The following is a 12,646-nucleotide window of genomic DNA, read 5'->3' as shown; positions in this document are numbered from 1 at the left end:
ACCCCAGTTCAGACTTGGCTATATGCAAATCAGTCTAACCCTGTGCCTCATGGGAACAGTCCAGCCCGAACTGCCAAGCCATGTTTTCCCTGGACCGGAAACAAGCTTCCGAGGACCGGTTTCTGGCATTCCAGCCAGATTAAGGTTAGGCCAGCTCGGAGGAGATGGGGCAACATGGCCTGTATTAGCAGGCTACACACCACATCCTGACAATAATACAATGCCACAACCAGAGTTACTCATAAAACACAAAGATTTAATTAGAATCTACAGAAGCCTGATACAATTTTTCATGAGGACTTTCACAGTCCAACCAACAACAGTTGCAACAAATGGTACTCAATCTCAGGGCACAACAACTAAAATAACTCCACAAACAATACACGTGGCAATGAGAAAAATGCCCACAAAACGTGAACAAATACTCTGGGTAGCTTAGAAAATAACTCAGCTCGAGGCTGCATTCATGTTATCTGGGTATCACATCCCATTAGCAGAACAAGATTGGCTGCCAGCATTCATTATGGAGTGCCCTACGGGGGAAAAAGTAATTTTTGCAGAATTCTCTGTTCTTGTTGCCATACATCTTAAACATCCATATACACGTGAGTGAGCAGTAGCTCTAGCTCCAGCACTGTATAAAAATCATTCAGGTTGGGATGAGGAGACAACCCACCATGTGATTCTGTTAAATGTTTCACCAAATGCTTAGAGGCAATACCCTATAAAGCAAGAAGCTAAAACACACGTCAGGGAGATCTTAAATCAACTTGAATACAAGGGTGTGATAGAAAATCGCACCTCATCAATGAACAATCCTTTGTTTCCTGTATCAGAACCAGATCATTTATATTGTCTAGTTTTAAATTACAGATGTTTAAACACTTGCTCTAAGACATTCGCTGTCAAAAACGCACAAAGGCCCTTTTGCCCCCTATCTTTGTCAATTACTTAAAATACTCCTACACCTTAGATGCCCCAATGAGGGAGATATTATGGTGTAGCGACGCTGCTGGGTCAGTTGCTTGAGGGAAACATATGTGAAGGTATACTCACCTGATATCCCCATAGCGTCCCTGAAGGTCCCACCACATGGAGGGGACTGGTGAGGACTGATACAATGGAGATAAGAGGGACGCCGTATTGACCTGTGGCTGAAGAGACTGGACGCGCTGCCCTAATTGCTGTTTCCTGCGCTTCGCGCCTCGCGGTACCCGCTTCGCGGGTCCCGCTTCGAGCGCTGTGCTCTGAGGATTTCGGGACCTCTCCTGTTGTTTTGCCCTGAGTGCACGGAGACTGCTGTGGGTGTGGAGGTGTGTGGGCAGGGCTGCGAGCTGCGGGACTACCTCTCCCAGGAGTCCTAGCCAGACCCAATCGCAACCAGCTGGGCCGCTCTCCCTGCCTGCCTGCCACGCCCACCATCACTGGGATTAATTATATAAACAATCTGTTCTCCCCGCTGCGCGGGAGCGCGCGGGAGAGCGCCGGGAGAAGCCCGGGACAAGGGCGGGACCGTCTGTGGCCGTCCGTGGTCGGACGAGGTTGGGTTGGGGCACCCCCCTATTTGTCCCCCTGTATTTATTAGTGTTGTGCCAATATTGTATTATACGGGCTGTGGGTTGTGTGTTAATCTATCATGCCTCTACGTTCTGGAAAAGAACGTAATGTACAGTTACAAACCGTAAATGGGGTAGTTTCTGGTCCTTTAGACGCTTTTATTACTAGGGCCACAGGAATTCTAGAAAAAGAGATAGCCATGGTTGAAAAAAGACTCTCTATAGATTTGTTAAATGATAAACGATCCTCTATGGGAAGGTTAGCTACAATACCCAGTCCCGATGTCCAGCCTCCGAATTCGAGCCACCATCTTATCGAAATGGTGGCTGATGTACATCGTGAGGCACAGGGGGAAGGCCTACCTCCGACTTTGACTGTGACTGTAGAGAGTGACTCTAGCTTCCACAACACACAAGCCAGTGGGGGTGAGGATAATCTGCTCTTGGCCAGTCAATCGATCTCGGATTCCTCAGAGGTCGAGGATTCACAGAGGAAAACATCACGGAAAAGAAAAAGAAAAAGAAGTAAAGGCCAACAGAGGGGGGGTGTTAATAAGATTCAAAAACCGAATGCCCCAGTAATTCTCACTCTCCCTACTCTTGATGTCACCTCCATCACACACTCTGTCTTAGTCTTAAATGATCTTCCGAGAAAATCACATACCCATTTTGGCCCTTCGGACCCATGCCCACTTGTTATAGCAGCGATGATAGTTTGTTGTTAAAAATGGAAGCTATGTTTAAAACTCTTTTGCTTCCCGTTCTAGAAAGAACGCGCCTGATGACCTCTAAATTAGATGCACTTGAGTCCATAGTTAACACCAACACTGGTCTTTTAAATAAGTTGGTAAACTCCCAAAGTGTTCTAGTGAACCTTAGTTCTTCCCTAAGTAATTCTAAAGGCCTGAAAAATGTTACCATAGTTAAAACTACTTTGTCAGTAATTGTAGGCACAGCACCCAACCCTGGTTTAATTAAAAAAAAAGGGTTCATCGGCAGGGGGGAGCTCTGGGAATAATGATCACATGACTGCATCAGCTTCCTTGTGCCAGGTGCCAAAAAAGGCTCCCTTTAAATCCAACCATCAAGACCAGCCAAATAGCCCCGCACCCCACGTGGCTACCGGGCCCCAGGATATTGTAAAAAAGAAGTCTTCAAGTGTATCGTCTCAGCCCAAACCAACTAATGGTACATGGGGGAGTAGATCCAACAATCCCTCTACACCTTTTGTAAAAGCCAGCAAACGGATACCCCCATGTACAGATTTACCTATAGAAGCAACACCATATACGATCATCCTGGCCGGTGTTGCCCCTCTTAGGGAGGGTTCAAATGAATCACATGGGGATCTCCGAAACAAGGTTGTATTCTGGCTGAATAAAAACCGCCCACTTCCCCCTTCCTCCTCGACAGAAATATTGTTTGTGAGAAGAGTTGAATGGCTAGGACATTGCACTAAGGACTTAGAAGGGGACTGTATTATCATATCCTTTAAGGATTCCTGGGTGGTAGATTTCCTCCGCAGGGATGCAAGGTTTGGGAGGCTGGGAGATGTGCAGACCCTAGGTCTTGGGTATTTTTACCCGAGACGATCCTGTGAGCTCCCCCCTAGCCATACCTTCTCAAGGATACCTGCTAGAGGATACCAGTCTGACAAAACATCTTCCTTTTTGCAGTACCCATTATTGTTTAATCGTTATGAACCCCTTTCTGGCCTGGAGTGTATCGATTGACTTCACACATCAAGTGGTAATGGGAGGGCTTTGGGCAATCAATTAGACGGGGTAGTTGGAGTTGGTACTGTAGAGTCTACCCAGGGGGAGTTTAGAACTGAGAGGGAGTTGGTGGTGGCCTCTGTATACCCCCACCAGAAGGTTGACAAGGTGGTGGGCTCACACCTGAGTGTAGTAGCACCCTTGGGAGTGGATCACAATGGTAGGGATAGCTCCATAACATCTAGCCAGGTTACAACACTTAAACTAGCATCATGGAACGTGGCAGGGTTGAAGGGTCGTATGGACTCAGAGGATTGGTTGGACTTTATTGATACCTTTGATATTCTTTTATTTCAGGAAAGTTGGGCGCCTGATCCTATTCATAGGATTGGGTTCCTAAATTTTTTCAAACCTGCAATAAGGGGTAATAAGGGCCGGGCATCGGGGGGGGGGGGTTAGTGATTTGGGTCAAACAGTCCATAGGTTTTCGACCAATGGAAATTTGCGTGGATAACCCGGACCTCTTGGGAATTAGGTTAAGTAAAGAAAATTGTCAGGATATTGTAATTATTAACATCTATGTATGTGGCCAACCAGGTGGGCCTTGCCCTGGTATTCTAGATATGCTAGACTCATACCTCGAAGGGGTAGGGAGAGACAAGTTACTCGTTCTAGCAGGGGACCTCAATTGCACCTTCGAGCCGCTTTATGCTGCAGAGGAGTACTTGGGGTTTGCAGAGGATACTGTCTGGAATATCCCAATGCTTTCTCTGGATACTATTAAAAGAGGTTCAGAGGCAGCTCTACATTGGATGGGGCTTTGTCTACACTGGGAGTTAAGGGCAACAAATGGTCGCACAGCCTCTGATAAAGTTGGCAAATCCACTTTTGATAACGGGGTAAGAAATAGTCGGATAGATTATATCCTGCTAAAAATGGAATTCTGGTCACTTTTTATCGATATGGAAGTAGTGCCCTGCCCCGAAAGCGACTATAACCCTTTATCACTTAGCTTGAGACTACCAGGTGGATTTGGTAGGCCCGCCTCCCCTGCTCATGTAATAGTGGACGTGGTACTAACAAATGATAGAAGAAGGCTTAGATGGTCTAGAGTTGTAGAGAACCCAACCCTTCTTGATAGTATAACGGAGGTAGTCTCATCATCTTTGACTGATATTTCGTCCCTTGCCCACAGCAGGGCCGCTTGTAATCAAATTTGTGACCTTCACAAACGGTGCTTTGGCCGTCTTAAGGTCCTTTTGAAAATTCCACCAACGCAAGGCACCGCTGAGGTACATGGCCCTCGGAAAAAATGGTACAATAAAAACTGTAGGGAGGCCCATGGACGTTTAGTTAAAGCAGTAAAATCGAGGATATCTAGGGATATTAAGGAGGCACGCTTAATGTATAAAAGAACCCAGTGGCAGGCGAAAAAGGAGTGGGATGATCTATTCTGGTCTGACCTACTGGATGCATGCATTTCTGCCAACCAGCTTAAATTTTGTGAAATTGTAAAGTGGAGAAGAAATTCTGATTCCCAAACCCCAGTTAATCATGTGTCCGCAGAAACATGGGTTGATTTCTATTCTGGTCAATTTATGGATTCTGACCTAGAAATCGACGCAGCTCTGTCCAGGCACGTCATCACCCTCACTCCTAATCAAGAGCTAAAATTCACGCCACTGGAAACCGAGTCTGCGCTCCGCCAGGTCCTAAAAGGGAAGGCACCAGGGATGGATTGCATCCCGGCCGATTTATTCAAGGTCAATCCCCAACTCTGGGTCCCATATATAACTAAGGTAGTGAATGCTATTGCAATGGGCGGTAGGATCCCTGGGTCTTGGAAGGGGGCGGAGATCCTCCCTATTTTTAAAAAGGGGGATCGTTCAGATCCGGGAAATTACCGCCCAATAAATCTAATAGATTTGCTTCAAAAGGTCACTGCTAGGATGGTCCTAGCTAGAATTCAGGGATGGATGGAGTTGGAGAACATCTTGCCCCCCTACAGGCCGGCTTCAGATCAGGCACCAGCACCGTTGACCAGGTCTTCAGATTTTGTCTGATTTACTGGAAGGTGGTGCTGCTGGGCGGCGGAACGATCTATGCCGCTTTTATTGATCTGAAATCGGCCTTTGACCTTGTGCCAAGGGCCAAACTTTGGACCGTTCTTAGAGATCTGGGTCTGCCATTAGAACTACTGGACATGATTGTTAGACTACATGAGGAGAACTTTGCTAGGGTGAGGTGGGGAGGCCAAGGGCAGGTGACGGATTGCTTTCCTGTAACACGTGGCGTCCCTCAGGGTTGCGTCCTGGCACCTACACTCTTTTTATTGTTCATCGACCAGGTGGTCAAATTTTTTGCGAATACCCCCACAGATCCACCCTCCTTGGGAGGGACAAAGTTCCCCATGCTCATCTTCGCAGATGATACTTTGCTCCTCTCAAAGACACGTAGGGGTTTGCAGGCTGCATTGACCCGATTCGAGGAGTTTTGTACTGTCAACAATCTTAAAATTAACGTAAACAAAACTAAATTCATGGTTCTGACTAAAAGCCGTCCCATTAAGAGCTCAGTGACCTTGAATGGAGTGGGCCTAGAACAAGTTGAGGTCATGACCTATCTAGGAGTAACCCTGGATTACCGACTCCATTGGAAACCACAGGTCGATAAACTGCATTTAAAATTTGCTCGTCTCACAGGTTGTCTTTTACAGGAACAAAAAAGGTCCTTAACAAAACGTATCAAACCAGCACTTAAGATTTATACTACTAAGGTAAGCTCCGCAATATTGTACAGGGCAGACCTTTGGGGGCATATGGATCTATCAACACTGGTGAAGGTTCAAAACAAGTTTATGCGGAAATTAGTAGGTCTTCCACAATCTTCCCCAATCAAATCTCTATGTCTGGATATGAGTTGTAACCCAATTAATGAAATGGCTAGATACAGACTAGTAGCTATGTGGAGACGCATCTGGACCTCCCCAGACTTAAGCCTCTTTGCTAGAGAACTTGAGGAAGTAAGATCCATCTGGGGGTCTAGTAGCATACCCTGGTTGCGCGAAGTAAAATTGATTATAATAATAATAATAATAAAGGGGGTTTATAAAGCGCATGGTGACGCCATCCCGGCATGTCCCCGCGCTGTGGAGAGAGGTCAGGGCCTAGTGAAAGAGATTATAAAGAAAACAGGTGAGTTTTCAGATGTTTTCTAAAATCAGTCTCTGTATCCGCTAGTCTGATGCTCATGGGGAGAGAGTTCCATTCCTTGGCAGCCACTACACGAAAGGAGCGTCCACCCATTCTGGCTTTCTTGATGCGGGGAACTTTAAGCAGTCCTGTTCCTCTGGAGCGAAGAATTCTGTTAGGCTCATAGGGGATAGCCAGCTCGGTCATATAAGGGGGAGCTTTGTGCGAGACGATCCTGTAGCACATAAGAAGTGCTTTAAATAGGACTCTCTTTTTTATAGGTAGCCAATGCAAAGTGGCTAGGGCTGGTTTAGAGGCTGCTCTTTTTGGAAGTCTAAGGACTAGGCGTGCTGCCGTGTTTTGGAGTACTTGGAGTCTCCTGATGTTTTTTTGGGTTGTACCGAGGAGAAGCACATTGCCATAGTCTATTTGCGAGGTCACTAGGGCTTGGGTCATAGTGCGTCTGGCTTCAAGAGGTAGGTGGTCTAAGGTGCGGTTAAGGGTCTTCATAACCCCGAAGCATTTCCCTACCAGTTTGTGCACATGGCTGTCATAGGAGAGTCTGGGATCCACCCAGATCCCCAGGTTCTTAGCTGCTTTACAGGGAGTGGGTACCGGCCCCAGACATGATGGCCACCACTCCTTGGTCCAGCTCGTATCCTTGCCTCCAATTACCAAAACCTCCGTTTTTGATCCATTTACCTTCAGGCAGTGTTGGGTCATCCAACCTGCAAGAGCCTGCATACAAGTTTTAAAGTTGTCCGCAGCTATGGAGGGGGCTTGGGACAGGGAGATGAGCAGTTGGGTATCGTCGGCATATGAAACTAATTCAATGCCGAACGATTGAACCACTTCTGCCAGAGGGGCCATATAAAGGTTGAACAGGGTGGGACTCAGGGCAGAGCCCTGAGGTACCCCGTGTTCTAAGGCTATGCTGTCAGAGAGGTACATGCCTCTTTGAACCTGGAAGCATCGGTTGGTAAGAAATGCTTTCAACCAGCCCAGTGCCTCCTTGGTGACCCCGGCTTTGTTCAGACACTGCAGCAGGATGGAATGTGCTACAGTGTCGAACGCGGCACTAATGTCAAGCATAATCAGTGCCATGGTCTGGCCCTCGTCAGCGCCTGCCCGTAAGGTTTCGGTCGCTCTCAGAAGGGCGGTTTCAGTGGAGTATCCCGACCTAAACCCTGATTGTGAACTGTGAAAGGCATTATTGGACTCTGGAGGAGCCATGAGTTGACTATTTGCTATTTTTTCGGCCACCTTCGCCAGATAGGGCAACAACGAGATGGGCCGCAAGTTTTCTAAGATGTCCTGACTTACGTTCGGTTTCTTCTTTATCGGAAGTACAATAGCTTTCTTCCACTCCGCGGGGAGGGTGGCCGTGGCAAAGGAAAGTTGGAGAATGTGTCTGACATAAGGTTCTAGGACTTTAAGACTAGCTACTAATATCTTAGGGGGGGCAGGATCCAGAGGGGAGCCTGATTTGATGCCTTTACAGATGCTTGTTAATATTATAGGTGAAGGGACTGAGAAGCAACTTAGGCTTGTCTCCGCATGAGTGATCTCTACGTTCTCTACAAAGTCAGAGCCTGAGGGCAACTTATTAGAGAAGTTTGCGTAAATGTTCGTGATTTTACCGGCAAAGTATTTAGCAATATCATTGCACGTTTCTACAGAATCATTCTGGGACATGTTATCAGTAGTTACCACAGAGATTTCTTTAAAAATTTTAAAAAGCTCTTTTGAAGAGTTCTCAGCCTCTCCAATGCGATTCTTATAGTGAAGTGCTTTAGAGGCACGAATTAGTTTGTTGTAATTCATTTGCTCTTTTTTATAATGGTTTTTAGCTGTCGGGCAAAAGTTGGTACGCCATTCACGTTCCAGTTTTTTGCAGGCAGATTTGGCAATCTGAAGCTCCGATGTAAACCACGGGGAGGGTTTTCTCATCTTCTTGTTATTTACCGAATTTCGGACAGGAGCAGTACTGTCTAAGGCATTTAGAACACAGTTCTGTAGACATGTATAGGCAGTCTCGCAATCCGACCCTCCTGGAGGTCCTACTGATTCAAGTTTGTCGATGAAAGTATCTAAGCAAAAAAATTTCCATTTTCGACACCGGTAGATCTGCGTGCTATCTTTCCTAATTTCAGACTCAGACACCCATATCTGTAAGGGAATTACAAAGTGGTCAGACCAAGGGACTGGTATTGGAGGAAGCGCTTCCACTCCACTCCAATTACCAAATACAGGGTCGAGCAGGTGACCCTGTCTATGAGTAGGGTCCTGGTTTTAAAGTTCTAGCTGCAGGGAAAGTAATTCAGATTTTATGAAAGAAGCATCTTTGTCAAGGACATCATCGAAATGAATGTTCATGTCTCCAAGCACTATAAGTCTGGATTTCCTCAGAGCGAGGTGTGCTGCAGCTTCTACTAGGCTAGCCGTAAAATCAAACAGTCTGCCTGGGGGTCTGTATACAAGAATACCTGATAGGGAGTGTTGAGGCCCAATTAAAATAGTGAAGGAAGCAGCTTCACAGTGGTCAATTGTCAGGGGAGACATGGAGCATTCCAGCGGAGCTTTAATAGTGATGGCTATCCCTCCGCCCCTACCGTCCTTCCTGTCAAGTCTGGAGAGGGAGTAGCCAGGAGGCAGCGCCTCTATAATGTCTGGGTCTGACTGTTCACCTAGCCAGGTCTCAGTTAGTAGCAGGATATCGAGTGCTTCATCCTCGAGTAAGTGGTAAATTTGGATGCAGTGTTTACTGAGGGATCTGCAGTTTAACAGCGCAGCCTTTATCTGGCTTTTAGGGGGCTCTTTCATTGAACCGACCTCTAGAGTAAAAGGACACATAGGGCAATTGTGGAACGATAGAGCCTCCATAGAGTGTAAACAAGGTAGAGTTGTAGCGGGACGGAGTTTCAACAGGGATTGTTTATCATACCGTATATGTAGGGGCTTCGGTTGACCAGGATGTATGGCCCCGCGCCCCGTCCGGCCGCGGACGGGCGCAGACGGGCTAGACTTTGGCTCGACTTCGGCGCGCTTCCAGCGCGCCCGCTGCACGCGTCCGCTGCGCGGTCGCTGGCCAACACACATTTATAGGCAGTAGGGGCAACTAGAACGCTGACCTGGCAGCCCGGAGCCCGGAAGTGCTAGGCTCCTCCTCACCCTCCGCATCAAACGCCCAGAAATGGACGCGGCGGACCGGGGCGGGAGTCGGCAAAAATGTGAGTCAGCTAGGCTTAACAATCAGCCTGGAGGTGAGGTACAGTCAGGAATAGTGACAAAATAATTATACACACAATTTTAAAATTTAGCCTTCACTCGCTAAAATTAAAATAGACCCGCTATAAATCAGCGCTTACAGTGTGAAGATATGGTAAAACACAGCGCAAGTGGATAGAGCCTGCCACTGCCACCGGCGAGACTCTTCTCCACAGCGCGACTGCGTTCAGCTACAGTTTAAATACACAACACCTACAGCGCAACTAGAACGCTGACCTGGCAGCCCAGAGCCCGGAAGTGCTAGGCTCCTCCTCACCCTCTGCATCAAACGCCCAGAAATGGACGCGGCGGACCGGGGCGGGAGTCGGCGAAAATGTGAGTCAGCTAGGCTTAACAATCAGCCTGGAGGTGAGGTACAGTCAGGAATAGTGACAAAATAATTATACACACAATTTTAAAATTTAGCCTTCACTCGCTAAAATTAAAATAGACACGCTATAAATCAGCGCTTACAGTGTGAAGATATGGTAAAACACAGCGCAAGCGGATAGAGCCTGCCACTGCCACCGGCGAGACTCTTCTCCACAGCGTGACTGCGTTCAGCTACAGTTTAAATACACAACACCTACAGCGCAACTAGAACGCTGGCCTGGCAGCCCGGAGCCCGGAAGTGCTAGGCTCCTCCTCACCCTCCGCATCAAACGCCCAGAAATGATTCTGGATGAGATGGGCCTTAATCAGCTATGGACTTCCCCGAGACATATCAGCTTTCCATCAAAACAGGAAAATAAAGCACTTTATTGGGCTTCTGTTCATAAAGGGCTTGTTATCAATTCAGACTGCGTTAGTTTAACAGGAATGTTCCTGCGCCATAAACTGGACCCTCTCCTAGAGAACTACTGGGATGACATTACTAAGCCCCTAGATAAGAAGCTTTATCACCAGTTCCGAGTAGGTACTCTGCCTTTAAGATCTTTCACTAGGAACTGGTCCAATCAAGTGAGTGACTTGTGCCCTCTGTGTCTCGTACATAAGGAGAGTGTGGGTCATCTTTTATTTGCATGCCCGGCTTATCAAGCCCCTAGAAGTAAATGGTTAGGGCCTATTTGCCGCCACCTTAAAATTAGAGGGAGCGCTGAAGCTATCTGGGCGCTTCGAACTAATACCTCAGAGGTGGTAGTTGTGGCCGTTGCCAAATTCTTGGGGTGGTCGTGGGTGATTAGATTAAGATACCTGCAGGCACTTTGAATTTGTTTCCTGATTTTGTCCTTGTATTTTAAATCTCTAAACAGGTTTTATCTGTATTAGGTCTTTATCAAATTGTTTAATTCTGATATTAGTATTGCAACGCTATGAAATATATGAAATTGTAAAATGGAGGTTTTTTTTTAATCAAAACTTTTTATTTTTATTTTCAATTGTATATAATATATTATTTTGTATGTTTAAATTTTACTGTGTTTTTAACTGTCTTTTATAATCTAAAAATCGAAATAAAGACTTTAAAACCTGAAACCTGATAAGAGGGAGTGACTAGGGTAGGAGACCTGTTTGAAGGTGAAGTGCTCCCTCCATTATAAGAATTCTGATCGGGATATGATCTGCCCTGAGGCCTCTTCCTGCTTCATGGCACTGTAACAGCAGAGGTGCACTGGGTATAGTGCATATCTGATCCTCCCATGCATAAGAGCTGTCCCTACACCCTAAAATCATCAGGCATCTTCAAGGCAGTTACCCGCCTATATCGAGTGATCAGAGAGGACATTTTGCACCCACTCACCGCCCTCCCGACACACTGGCAGGAAGATCTCAGGAACCCGATTCCTGAGCGTGACTTGAAGACTATATTGGGTGAGATCCCTACAATATTGAGAAATGCTCGCTGTAAGCTGGTAAAGTGTTATATTCTGTATAGGGCGTATCTCACTCCTGGGCATCTGAATCGACATTTTCATACAATCACTGCAAAATGCCCATTATGTGGTGAGGAGAGGTTGAATTCATGCACATGTTCGGCAATTGCCTGATACTTATTGTACATTGGGAGAAGATCACTAATGTACTCACTGAGGTGGTGGAGGGAGAAGTCCCCTGCACTCTGGGATATTGCTTATTACATTGGTTCCTCACACTGCCAAAACTAAAGTTACAAGCCGCTGTCAGGACCTAGCCTCCATATTAGCAAGTGGGAAACAACACAAAATTAGAAAAGACAGGGGGTACTAAGGTGACAGTCTGGCGAGGAGAACTGTAACAATGAGCAGGCTATGAGGGTGCTGTGCAGGTCCAGGAAACCCACCAAGGAATGGGTTGTCTTGACTTGGCTAGAGCTTGGGAGAAGTTGAAAGCTAGTAAGAAGCACCCGGAGCCTTCCCTATCAGAGGCATCCGGGGATTCCCTTAAACATTTGATGGAGCTAATTGGTTGCATCCACCAGAACAAGGACCTCTGAGATTTTAGAACTGTTGAACTGGAAAAGATACTACAATATCACCTGTAGACTCTAAAAAAGACACCCTGTTTATTGACACTTAATCCTAATGCTGAGACAATTGCTGTGCTAAAAGCGGTAAGGGGATGACGGGGGAAGAGGTGCTGCTGTAGCAACGTGGGGGGATAAACTTTAAGCACTTGTTATGCCGAAGAGTGTACGTGAATACATCGATGGAATCCTACATTGAAGCATAACTGGATGCACTTAGCTATGTAAAACCAATACAGACAATTTTTTAAGAAAAAACAGCACTCACTTTTCTACTTATGTCCACTTCATTTCTCAGTGTAGGTTCAATGACTGTAAGGGGTTTAATTAATGCAGGTAAAGACCGTCTGTGGTAAGGCTTTAGTTATGCAACAGGGCTTTAGTATCTGTAAGAACTTGGGTTTCCCTGAACAGTTGTAGACAGATTGAACACAGTGTGCAGGATAGTTTACGTTTGGCTGCCCATGAGGTGTA

Source organism: Lissotriton vulgaris, chromosome 3_1 (genome assembly GCF_964263255.1).
Source record: "Lissotriton vulgaris chromosome 3_1, aLisVul1.2, whole genome shotgun sequence".
NCBI classification, from domain to species: domain Eukaryota; kingdom Metazoa; phylum Chordata; class Amphibia; order Caudata; family Salamandridae; genus Lissotriton; species Lissotriton vulgaris.
The sequence above is the reverse complement of the archived record's forward strand: the minus strand, read 5'-3'. Positions refer to the sequence as shown.